This window comes from Oratosquilla oratoria, chromosome 8, assembly GCF_046742065.1.
Source record: "Oratosquilla oratoria isolate Oo_2021 chromosome 8, ASM4674206v1, whole genome shotgun sequence".
NCBI classification, from domain to species: Eukaryota; Metazoa; Arthropoda; class Malacostraca; order Stomatopoda; family Squillidae; genus Oratosquilla; species Oratosquilla oratoria.
In genome coordinates this window covers 57,252,311-57,265,751 of record NC_134784.1, presented here as the reverse complement: position 1 = coordinate 57,265,751, position 13,441 = coordinate 57,252,311, and positions in this window count along the sequence as shown.

Here is a 13,441-nt window from a genome sequence, read left to right as displayed (position 1 = left end):
CTCTAAAAAAGCGTAGACTCAGAGGTGACTTAATACAGCTCTTTAAAATTCTAAAGGGAATTGCCATCAAAAGTGACCAAATTTTCATACTGAATGAGAATCAGACAAGAAACAATGGTCTCAAACTGTCCGGAAATAAATTCAATTTTGAAGTGGGTAGAAACAACTTTGCCAACCGTGTAGTTAATGAATGGAATAAACTTTCTGCACAGGTATTGCAATGTAGTTCAGTTCGAAGCTTTAAGAATCATTTAGATAAAAACCTAAGCAAGATACTGTTATGATTATAACTTATTTTATAATATTTGTTTTTGTCTTGTGATCATTTGTCTGTTTGATTTTCATTTATTATTAGTTATATGTCAATTTATCATTATTTACTATTTACCTGTTTATTTATCATTCAACTATACCTATGCATTTGTTTATGTATTTTATTTGTTATTTACATTATTATAGTTTTTATTTGTTAATTTATTATTATTATGATTTTTTTTCGCATCCGACCTAGATATGGACCAAAAGGTCTCCTGTCGGCATACTCCGTCTTTGTAATCCTTTGTGTGTATATATATATATATATATATATATATATATATATATATATATGTATATATATGTGTGTATATATATATATATATATATATATATATATATACAAGCATACACACACAAACAAACACGCAATCACACGCACACACAAATACACACACACACACACACACACACACACACACACACACATACACACACACAACCACCAACTCCTTACTGAAGGGAGAAGGCGACGGCTCGTAGTGCTCAGGTGCTTTCCAAGCCTTGGGAGGGGGACTGATCTCCAAACTGCTGAAATACAGCCCAAGGCTCTTCCACTACACGTTTGCGCGTTTATGCACATGTAAATCTACCTGTAGATATACCAATGTGTTGGTGATAAAAAGGAGCGACCAAGCGACTGAAACTATGCGTGAGTGGGTTTTCGTAGAGGGTGAGTGTATACCCATGCCGATGGCTTGTCTTCTGTATACATAGATGACTGGCACAAACCGACCCTGAGCCCGCGACTACTGGCCCCTTCCACCCCCGGTCCAGCCCTCCTCCTCGTTCCACTTCTTCATGCTATCATCCTCCTTACCTCCCCCGCAGGATGGAGTCGTCGACACTAGTGGTCTTGTTTGCTCAGCAACTCAAATATTGGCTTCACATCCAGTCACCTCTCCTTATCCACCTCCTTCTCTTCTTCTCCCTTCTCATTCTTTTCTCTACCGTGTGGATTGTTGACTGCACAAGTTGCACGTAGACATTATCTTAGAGACTTTAATGTCACCCCTGCGGACCAAAGTCACGCCGTATTCCTTGGTGATTGGAAACTACTAAGTATTTCAGCGGCTTTGACCCATCGTTTTTCGCTCATATTTCCGAAATAATCATTCACATCAGCATGGTATATTAGCACAGCCTAATTCACACCCGGCCATAATTTTTGACGTTATAGTGTATTCACAAGTGTATTTAATTACGGTGTTTACTCTTGATATTGTGTGTCGTAGCCGACACCCGTGAGGTAAATCGAACAAGTGAAGTTGGGATACACGAGGTAGTTTGTGATGACGTCACGACTTCACCTGTTCGATTTACTTCACGGGTGTCGGCTACGACACACTTAATATCAAGAGTAAACGCCGTAATTAAATACACTTGTAAATGCACTCTAACGTCAAAAATTATGGCCGGGTGTGAATTAGGCTGTGCTAATATATCATACTGATGTGAATGGTTATTTCGGAAATATGAGCGAAAAACGATGGGTCAAAGCCGCTGAAATACTTAGTAGTCTCCACCCACATGAGAATACTGATAGCTTTCACCTTTTACGGTCCTCTTTTCTGCTGACCCTAAATCTCTCCTTTGCCTCTTTTGCGACTCCACCATTCCGGCGTAATTTTGTTCTCAAAGATAGAAGCGATGGTTATCGGCGACAAAAAACAAATTCTTCCTGTTCCTTCTCTTCCTTTCCCCACCTCCCCCTCCTCCTCTTTCTCTTCCTCCACGTCTCGCACGTTCACCAGCTGCAAACCAACTCTACTGTTCAACAGAACCTAAACAATAACTCATGTTTACAAAAAGACGACTATCTCTTACTCTTTCGTTACTTCCTGGGGTAATGACTACACAATGAGTGTGAAGTTTGGGGTCACCACGGTATTGAGGTTCTCACTAACACGCAGATGCATGCCAATTGTTCCAGTCATATTAGTCATACTTTAGTCAAATAAATTAATATATATATATATATATATATATTATATATATATATATATATATATATATATATATATATATATATATATATATATATATATATATATATATATAACAAGCTGAAAATTTGCACATGCCTTCTTTATACACTTAGAAATATCAAAAGTCCCCATCGATTCACCCTGAGCTTCGTTCGCTATCTTGGAAAATGACGCCAATTTTCAGTTTTTCACTTTTTTTTTTTTTTAAGAAAAACGGCTAGTTTAATGAAAATGACTATTAGGTACATTGTTATAGCTCATACAATTCTCTACAAAAAAGGCTATATGTATTTTTACTCTACAAGTGATAGTTTGATAGATGTGTAATTTTTGCGATTGCAATATATAATATAGGTAATTTTTCCACACCATGAGGTAGAGTACTTATGCGCGTTTTTTTTTTTTTTTTTTATGTGGTATCCCCTTGAGGCCTAATCCACAAATATCTCATCTCTCTTCTCTGTCATATGTTTAATTTCTTACACAAAAAGTGTGATTTTCTTGACGATTTCCTTTGGCGCTCCATTGCAGTAGAAGTAGATGGTAACATGTTGGCTATTTTTCCATTTTAAAAGCTGCAGTTGTAAGTATTTAGAAAAAAAACGTTATTACATACCAGTATATATCTGTAATCTGCATTATGTTTTTGTAAATGTGAAAAATCTGCAATATCACATGTTAGAATAACTCTCGGCTTGCCTGCGATAGCTTTGAGCTTTTTAAATTTTTGGGGTTGAAGTTTGTGTAAAGTACAAACTCTAGAAGTCTCGAGATATTTTTTTACGTCAGTTTTAGTAATATTTGGTTGCACTCTTTTAGCAGCTTGATATAATTTGTCGATGCTAGAAAATCCATATGGAGCCGAATGATATTCATATAGCGTTTTAAGTAATTGAAAAGTATTATTCATTTATGCAAATAACTTCACACGTATTTCCAGCAGTTCTATATTCGTTCTGAACTGTAGTTTCGGAGGAATGTAGAGATTTAAGTCAACCAAAAGATAAGCGTGGGGGTTTTGTTCTATGACGTGATTATAAATTTCAAGCACTTTACGAGCTTTATTTTTCCCGAAGCATTGTCTCGCTAAACATTCGACTTGATTATTATCTCTTATTCGAAATAACACAGAGACACGTCAAGACTTATATTTCTGGAATATGTACCGATTTTTTTTTTTTTTTTTTTTTTTGAGCTATCAAAATAAATGATGGTGCCTACCTCAAGTAAATGCTTCGCTTACAGACTCGGTGGATACAGCTTTATTGAAAACGCCGTTCAATATCAGTAAAGTATGATTTAATAGGTCGGAATACGTGAACGATTCTGGAGGTACATACATCTGAAAAGTATAATCTTTGTATTCAAATTAGCATTTTCTAACGGGTGCGATGTCACCCAACATATATATCTTTAAATATATGATCATATTTTATCACTAAACTTCATGTGAATTCTGGCTTTCCACTCCCTGTTATTCCTGCAATTATAATTCTAATAGATTTTCTAAACATGTTCAAATCATACGACGTATACACCTCATTCATTTCTAAATATGTAATTGCACGTTCCAGGTAAATGTTGATCTAGTAACCTCGCATGATCAACTGACTTTTCTTCTGTTTGACAGGCATTATATGAAGAAAACTGCACTCGGAAAATTAAACAAGGCTAATAGAGAGTAATTTTAGAAACATTTTATTATGTTGATAATGATAATATATACATATGCATTTACAGTATACCTTATTGATTTTTTTTTATTAAAGTATATATCTGGTAACGCAATATTCATCATCATCATCATCATCATCATCATCATCATCATCATCATCATCATCATCATCATCATCATCATCATCATCATCATCATCATCATCATCATCTTCTTTTTCTTCTTCTTCTTCTTCTTCTTTTTCTTCTTCTTCTTCTTCTTTTTCTTCTTCTTCTTCTTCTTCACTTGCAGTGACATTATCTAGCGGTTTTGCATTGTCTTGATGTGTACACACTTTAACTATATGCGGATGACCGTAACTATACGATCGGAAACCGTCTATATAATATCGTTTCGTATCAATGCAACACAAGCCGCGTTTATTCTTAAAAGCTACAGTACACAGTTGACCCTTTTTATTAGTAATGGATAAAGCAGAGTACACGTGCTTTTCCATGTCAAAAAGTACATTTTTATGCTTATCATGTGATAACGAATTTTGTACGCTTGCATGTATTCCATTCGCTGTAATCAATTCTGCGTTAGACATTGTTTTGATTGAATACATTTTAGGTTTTAAACCTACATATTCTAATATGAAGTCCGATTCAGTTTCAGATTTCAATCAACTCAATTCACCTTTACGTGACGAATTAAATAGAGGATGGTCTGTAGCAAGATCTAAGAATATAAGGTCTAACTACTTCCGACCGAATTTCGAGGGAGTTGGCGCAGCGGGCCCGTGAACGTCACCTGGCTGCTCAAAGTGGGGTTAGCGGGTCCTATAGCTGTCAGTTGAAGCTGGTCCGTCGTTCAAAAATGACGTTGCCTTCGCTCGCACTGCTCCACGCAATTAATTATATTCTGACAAATATTATATAAAATATATATATAAATATATATAAAATATTATAGTTCCTGTCTATATATATGAATATATAATATATATGATATATAATATATATATATATATATATAATATATATAAAATATTATAGTTCCTGTCTTCCTTGGCGTTTCACAGTTTTCTTCAGTGTATCACAAAGAGAAAATGGACTCAGCCAAATGACGTCAGAAGCTGCGCAGAAGAATGTAAACGGTCTGACCTGTATATTTAGACCTTGGTCTGTAGGTTTGAAGTATCAATATATTCGCGTAACGGTGACTTACTCATTTCGTTGTGAATATCATCCACTTCAAACTCTAATATGTAAGAATCTGTGTCAGTATAACACAATTTAACTTTATCTTCATAGTTTGATTTCAGTACATTATAGTAAAAGTCATATAAAACAACTTTTGCACGTTGCAAAATGTAGAAACCTATATATTGCGGATGGGTGAAATGGAGTTTAGACTTGTTACTTATGGTAATAACACGATTTGGTTTTTACGGGATAACTCTTTCGAAAAATGGATTTCTTACATTTCGTAAAAACTACTTTCTTTCATTACATATAACTGCATTTACTGCATAACTTCTAGGGTTCAACAAAAGCCGTCCAAATATGCCATTAGATAAAGCTACATATTTTTTTTTTTTTTTTTTTTTTATCAGCACTATGGGATTCATTTCTTAAACGCACTTTTTTTTCTTTATTGATGAAGTCCTTTAAGTATGGTGCTTGGTTGAATCTATATATGGCGTGTATCTTTCCAATTTCTAATCCATGTTTTATGAATATATGAAGTAAAGACAAAATTATCAGATGATCCTGTTTACCTGTCATGTGTACCTATGAGCTTCATAGTAGATCCCAGGAGATTTACGCCTGTGTCCGCAACTACTTTTTTCATATACGAAGATAAATTCTCACAATTTATATTTTTTTTCTGTAAACCTAATGGAAGTTCATCGGTTCTCAAAGCTAAATCCTAGCCTACATGTAACGTATCACAATGTATCATTTAACCTACGTCTCCGTCAATACTTCGTTCTGTTAAAGGCATTTCAGATAAGAATAATTCCATTTTACGTTGTAATTGAACGATATTAGAATAGGGAAGAGGTTTTGTCATCATCGTTGCGTATAAAGAATTGAAATCCAGGTACAAATTGTATTTGGAAATATCTGTGAGAGGGTTGAATTTTGGATCGATATGTTTATTGCTTGTTCGTGCATAATGTCTAACGACGCTTGTAAAACCTCCTCTTACGTTTTTCTCAATTAAATCGATCAATTCGGGATCAGATATTAAATCAATAGACATAGACGTGTTTCAAAAAAGCTTCATATCCAAAGGAGGATGGTCAAATAAATCATTATGAAAATGTTTTCTGGGGGTTAACCCTCTTGTATAAAGTTAGATACACTGTCGAATAATCCTGTACATCTGCATCTAAACAATCTAGCATTGCTTTAGTATAGTTCAAATATTTTCCAGATTTTATGTGAGTTTCACTGAGAGAGGCCAATGAAGAATTCATAAACGCTAATGATTCAATAAACACTATATCATTGATATAATTTTCAAACTTTCTTTTGGAAGAATTGTTATAGGTATATCTTGACCCATATGCTTTAGAAGAAGACCTACACCGTATGACATGCGAAACCATAGCTAACTTGTTACACTTTTTCCATTGGAAATTGTATATTCGACAAAGACAATTTAGGTAACTGGCATATTTCTTAAGATGATCGTGGTTTCGCGTTTTACATGAGAGATCTACAAATATTTTACTACAAAGAGCACACTGTGTCTGATTTTGAAAATCCATCTCCTGCTCGGAAGTCATATTAAGAGGATATAACTCAGGTTTCAATCTTAAGTAGTTCATCGTTAGACGGTCTATAAAATGTGAGGCTGTATGAACACCTGCATATATGTATTTATCTAAAATATGTCCCTGCTTATCTACGCAACAGGCACATGTTTCGCAACTGCATTTTCAAAAGTGTTATCATTTATTTGCATAGATTCAATATCAAAACACCCTATTATTGAAGGTTCCATACTTCTCCCAAAATGTTTAAAACTTACATGGCTATCTTCGCTCGGGTATATAATTATAATCTGCTGCGGTCCTGAACAGAAATGCTCATCGTAAAATTCCTTAGACTTACAATCTAACAAACATAACGAACAAATATGCTCACAATGATTTTGTAATATTTTTATACTAGCATAAAAATGTTTAAAACTCTTAATAAGACAAACATGCTGATTTTCAAGTACTAACAAATTAACTGTAAATTGTGAATTTTCGTATTCCCACGTCTCACAGATTAATTCATATTCAGATTTTTTTTTTCAACAAATGCACATTAATGGAAAACTGATTAAATATTTCTAACGTGTCGAAATCTTCCAACTAAAATTATTGCCCGGATTTCCTATTTTGATATATTAATGAATATAATGGGGTATTGGCTGCATGTTATTGTGGTAAAGTAGCATGCACTTGATACTTTAGGGTCCACACGGAGGCACACAGTCTGTGATAGAGAAGGACTCTGTTCATAGAGAAATTATGACACTTTTATTAAACTGCGACTGTCCCTCCGTTATGCTGTCCCCCATCCCTTTGTTACTGTCCTAAACCACTTCTTTGAATATTCATTTCCTTTTTTTCGCCTACCCTGTGGTGGTGGATAGAATGCTGCCACCAAGTATTCCCACTTGAATCGTAAGAGGCGAGAAAAACGGGACGGGGATTGGGACTAGGCATCCTTCTCCCTGTAGTCCCACAGGGGGCATTCCTAAAAAAGTAAAGGCATAAGAGGGTCTAGGAGTTTTCCTAAGTATCCTAAGGTTTGGGTCTTTTAATGTCCGTGGATGTCGAACAGATGAGAGTAAATGGGAAGAGATAGACAGTATGTTTGTGAGAAGAAATATGGATGTGTTGGTTTTGAGTGAAACTAAGTTGAGAGGGAGGGATAAGTGTGAGTTTGGGAGTGTAGTTGGGAGGTTCTCAGAAGTGAAGAGAGGATGAGGGAGAGAAGGGGTGGCTATACTAGTAAGTGAAGAGACAAGTAAACGTGTAGTGGAGTGGATGGAGGTTTCTTTAAGGCTAGTGTGGTTGAAGGTGAAACTGGGAAAGGAGATGTGGGTTTTTGTAAGTGCATATGGGCCTGGTAGTGAGAAGAGTGTAGCAGAGAGGGAAGCTTTTTGGATAGATTTAAATGAGTGCATAGAGGGATTAGGGAGAAACGTTACTGTAGTAGTATTGGGAGAACTTAATGCTAGGATAGGAAATGAACCAATAGACGGAGTGGTTGGGAAGTGTGAAGTTCTAGGAAATAATCGTAGTGGAGAGTTGATGGTGGAGATGTGTCTAGAAAGAGTTGATGATAGCAAATTCAGTGTTTTGGAAGAAAGGTAAGCATAAGTATACATGGGAGAGGGTGTTGGATGGAAGGGTGGTAGATAGAGTGTTAATGGACTATGTAGTGGTAGATAGGAGTATAATAGGAAGAGTTAAGGATATACATGTTCTAAGGGGAGAGAGTGGAGGATATCAGTTCATTTTTTGATGGAAGGTAAATTGAGTGTGGAGGATAGATGGAGAAAAAGGAAAAGGACAAAAGGTAGGGAGATGTTTAGAGTAAACTGTTTAAATGAGAAAGAAAAGGAGAAGGAAAACAAGAAGAAGCTGAGAGAGGAGTGGGAGGGAGTGAAAATAGAGTAGAACTAGGAGTTGAGGAGGAATGGAAATGGTTCAAGGAGGGCGTAACAAGGTTGGCAAAGATGGTGTGTGGAACAAGAAGGACAGGAGGAAATAGAAGGAAGGATAGTGAGTGGTGGGATGAGGAAGCGAAGAAGGTTGTAGAAGAGAAGAAGCGAGTTTTCACAGATTGGTTACAAAATAAGACGAGGGAATCATATGAGAGGTACAAAGAAAAGAGAAGAGAAGTAAAGCATAAGATAAAGGAGGCAAAGAGGAGAGCAGATGTGAAATGGGGTAAGAGTATGACAAAATTTTTGAAAGTAGTAACAAGATGCTTTGGAAAGACATTAAGAGAGGAAGAGAAGGCGAATCAAGTAGAGAAGAAAAGATAAAAGGTGCATGTGGAAAGATAATAATGGAAGAGAAGGCAGTAAGAGGAAGATGGGCAGAGTATTTTAGAGAGCTGGTAAATGTGAAGGAGGATAGGGAGGGAAATACAGTTGCAGTGGGAAGTGCTAAAAAAATGAGAGTGATGAGTGAGGAAAATGGAGGAGAAATAAGGAACGGTGAAGTAAAGGCAGTTGTTAAGATGATGAGAGCAGGTAAGGCACCTGGTCTGGTTGGATGTCATGCAGAATATCTGAAAAAAAGGAGGTAGAGTGATGGTGGACTGCCTGGTGAGGTTATTTAATGTCTGCTTAGGAGGACTGGAGGAGTGCCTGTATAGTTCCACTTTACAAGGGAAAAGGGGACAAATGTGAGTGTAGTAGTTTCAGAGGGATTAGCTTATTAAGTGTAGTTGGGAAGGCTTATGGGTCTTGATTGAGAGGATTAGGAGAGGAGCAGAGGGAGTAACTGGTGAGGAACAGTGTCGGTTTAGGACAGGAATGGGTTGCGTTGATCAGATTTTTGTGGTAAGACAGATATGTGAGAAAGCTATAGGAAAAGGTAAGGATGATTTTTGGGCTTTTACGGATTTGGAAAAGGCTTATGATAGGGTAGACAGGAAGGCACTGTAGGAGGTTATGCAGATATACGGGATAGGAGGAAAGCTCCTAGGTTCTGTCAAGAGTTTTTACGAGAGTAGTAGAGCATGTGTCAGGATTAGAAATGGAGAGAGTGAATGGTTTGATGTAAAGGTGGGACTTCATCAGGGATTTGTTATGTCAACCAAGCTGTTCAATCTATATATGGTGGTGCGAATGGTAAATGCAAGGGTAATGGGTCAGGGATTGGAGATAGTTAAAGAAAATGGAGAAAAGTGGGAGATAAACCAGCTGTTGTTTACGGACGACACTGCACTTGTGGTAGGATCACAGGAGGGATTGAGGAAGTTAGTGACAGAATATAGGAAAGTGTGTGAAAGAAGGAAGTTGAAGATAAATGTGGGTAAAAGTAAGGTGATGAGATGTACAAGGGGTGAAAGTGGCAGTAGACTGGAAGTGAGCATTAAGGGAGAGACTGGAGGAAGTGGATAGTTTTAGATACTTGGGTGCGAACGTGGCAGGAAAGGGAGGAGTGGAAGTGGAGGTAGAATGTAGATTGAGAGAAGCGAGTAAATGCCTTGGTCGTTAAAAAGTGTAATGAGAAATACACATTTGGGATTGGATGCTAAGAGATTATATGAAGGAGTGATTGTGCCAACAGCACTGTATGGGGGTATAAACGTGGAACATAAGAAAGGAAGAGAGAAAGAGTTTGAATGTGTTTGAGATGAGATGTCTGAGAAGTATGATAGGAGTTACTAGGATAGATAGAGTGAGAAGTGAGGAGGTGAGGAGGAGAACGGGGGTGGAAGGGGAGCTGGGAGATAGGGTGGATGAAAGAGTATTGGGATGGTTTGGACATATGGACAGAATGAGTGAAGAAAGACTAGTAAAAGAGGTGTGAAAGGCAGATGTGGAAGTAGTGAACATGAGGGGTGTTGACTGTCAATATTTGGGTGAAACGAAAGATGAGTTTCCGGGTCACAGTTTTATTGAATCGCTGAATGTACACCACTTATCCACTTATCCACTCACTCGAAACCCTTTCACTGTCAGTACTCGCTAACAACTACTAAAAACCGACGCGCCCTTGAATATCCACGTCTTTCGTGAGCATTCCCTGAGGTTCCATTTACTCAATTTGTTTTCATTTATTTGCTTCCACATAGAAAATAACAGACACTCAAAATAATACGATGATTAAATTAAAGACATAATAATAATAATCTATTTTATATTCATTCAACTTTTGCATTACAATTATAGAAATGATAATTTAATTACGTAAACAGAAATGACAATTATGCTTTCTTCCTGAAACTTCCAGAACAATTTACACACGTACGAACCCACACACACACTTCCAATTACGCACTTACTTGCATTTCTATATGAATAATATGATAAATGCTCGGTCAGACATTTTGCCGCTGGCCCCAGCGATGTACAAATTCAAACAGAGTGCAATGACAAAAGTGAGGTAGGTACAATATAACTAACATGAAGACATAAAGAACTGTATCATAGGAACACATTTATAAAATTCTAAGGGTTTTGGAAGATGGAAGTGGAGAACACTTTGGTAGCTGGACGGTTAGGAGGTTTAAGAAGAAGTATTACGGCTGCGATTATCATATGGGTAGGAGACAATAGAAGGTGAAGGGGAAAGGAAGGAGAAAGTGTGTCGGTGGGAGTCAGAGGGTCAGTGTCACAGTCTACACCTCGTGAGAAGAGCATAAGGGTGTCCAGGTGCATAATGGTTTCTGTATCTGAATATTAATGTTTCAATTTAACTTTGTTTGTAGGTTCGAGGGCGAGGACACGGAAGGGACCAAGGAATTTTGGTGAAAGTTTGGAAGAGAGAGAATGGTTCGGGACATACGCGATATCACCTGCAACGTTAGACTCTCTCGCATTTTTATTGTGAAAACGGGCCATCTCGTCTTTGGCGAGAGAAAGAGACTGATTATTCACTTGAAGAGAGTGCTGAAATTTGCAAGTGAAACTTTTACAAAATCATCAAGGTTGTAAATGGGACCTATATCTGAAGCAAAAATGTCATATGGAAATCGCTTGTCTGAAGCAAAGATGACAAAGTGAGGCGACTCCGATATGGACCTACTGATGGCACTGTTTAGGCAAGACTGAATCATAGGGACATGGTGATCCCAGGAGAGATGAAGGTTGGAAGCGAGGTGTTGGAGAACATTGAGGATCTTTCTGTTTTGGCGTTCAACAAGGCCATTTGAACTGGGGTGGTAAGCAACGATATTACATTTTATTATCTGAAAGAATTTGCAAATATTTGAAAGAATCTCATCGTTGAATTCCGTTCTATTGTCAGAGAGGGATTTTGGGAGTAGTGAAGGGGTAAATAACTTTGTCAATGAAGGTCTTTTCAGTTGTTTTAGTAGTCTTATCCGGAACAGGTTCAAGGATACAGAATCTGGAAACTTGGTCCATACACACAAACAGATACTGATTTCCACTAGAAGTGAGTGGTAACTTGAGAAGGTAAATCGCAACCATATCAAAGGGTTTGCTAGGGATTGGATAAGTCAAAATGGGAACTTTACTGTAAATATGACTTTTATGGGTAGTGCAAGAATGGCAGGAGTCAATGTAGGCATGGATATCTTTTCTCATAGTAAGCCAAAAGTACTGAATCCTGGCCTGTATTAAGCATTTGTCTTTATTTGGATGTGCAGCAAGTGGAGAATCATGTAAAAGGAACAGAACTTCAGATACTAAGTCAGAAGGAACAACGAGTTGTTGTACAAGTCTGTTTGGTTCATGCTTGTTGGAAAACGTGGTTTCGTGGTAAAGAACGTCATCGACGAGTCTGAAATATTCCAAGGAGGTAGAGAAGTCTGTAAGGTCTGATGTATCTCCTGACTCGAGAGAAAATATCACACGTTTCCACATTGGGTCGGATCTTTGAGCTGCATGAATACGCGCATGAGTAAGAGTAACTGGCTGAGGGAGGGAATTGATAGCAACAACATTCCAAGAAAGTGTGTCTACAACATTGTTTGCTTTACCGTGCACGTAAGGGAAGGTGGGATTGAATTCCTGAATGGTCAAGAACCAGCGAGCAAGTTTCCCGGACAGGTTCTTGCCTTTAAAAAGCTGAAGAAGTGCCTGGTGGTCTGTATGGACTGTGACTGGATAGCCTAGGATGATTTCCTTTAAAATGTCGAAGAGGATAAATGACCGCTAAAGCTTCAATTTCAGTAACAGAATAGTTACGTTCAGCTTTGTTAAGGAGTCTGCTGGCAAAGGCAATGGGGCGAAGGTGTGTGTCTTGTTCTTGCATAAGAACAGCACCAAGACCTTGGAAAGAGGCACCAGTGTAGAGAATGAAAGGTAAGTTATTGTCACGAAAAGCTAAAACAGAAGCAGTAGTAAGGGCATTCTTTAAGCCTGCAAAAGCTTGTTCCCGGGCAGACGACCCGTGAAAAGGAATACTTTCTTTAGCAGTGAAGTAAGAGGAGCTGCAATGGTAGAATAATTGCGAATGTACCTTCGATAATATCCTGAAAGTCCAAGAAAGGAGCGAAGGTGCTCAACGTCCGTGGGACGAGGGAAGTCAGCAGCTGCTTTGACTTTATCAGGAACAGTAAGAATGCCATGAGAAGTGAGGACATGACCAAGAAAACGAATTTCTTTCTTAAGGAAAGAGCATTTGCTCAACTTGAGTTTGAAGTTGACATCAGCAAGACGATAAAATACCTGTTGAAGGGTTTGAATGTGTTCGGGTATTGACTTAGAAGCTACCATGATGTCATCCAAATACATAAAGACATTATCACCAAATAAGCCATCA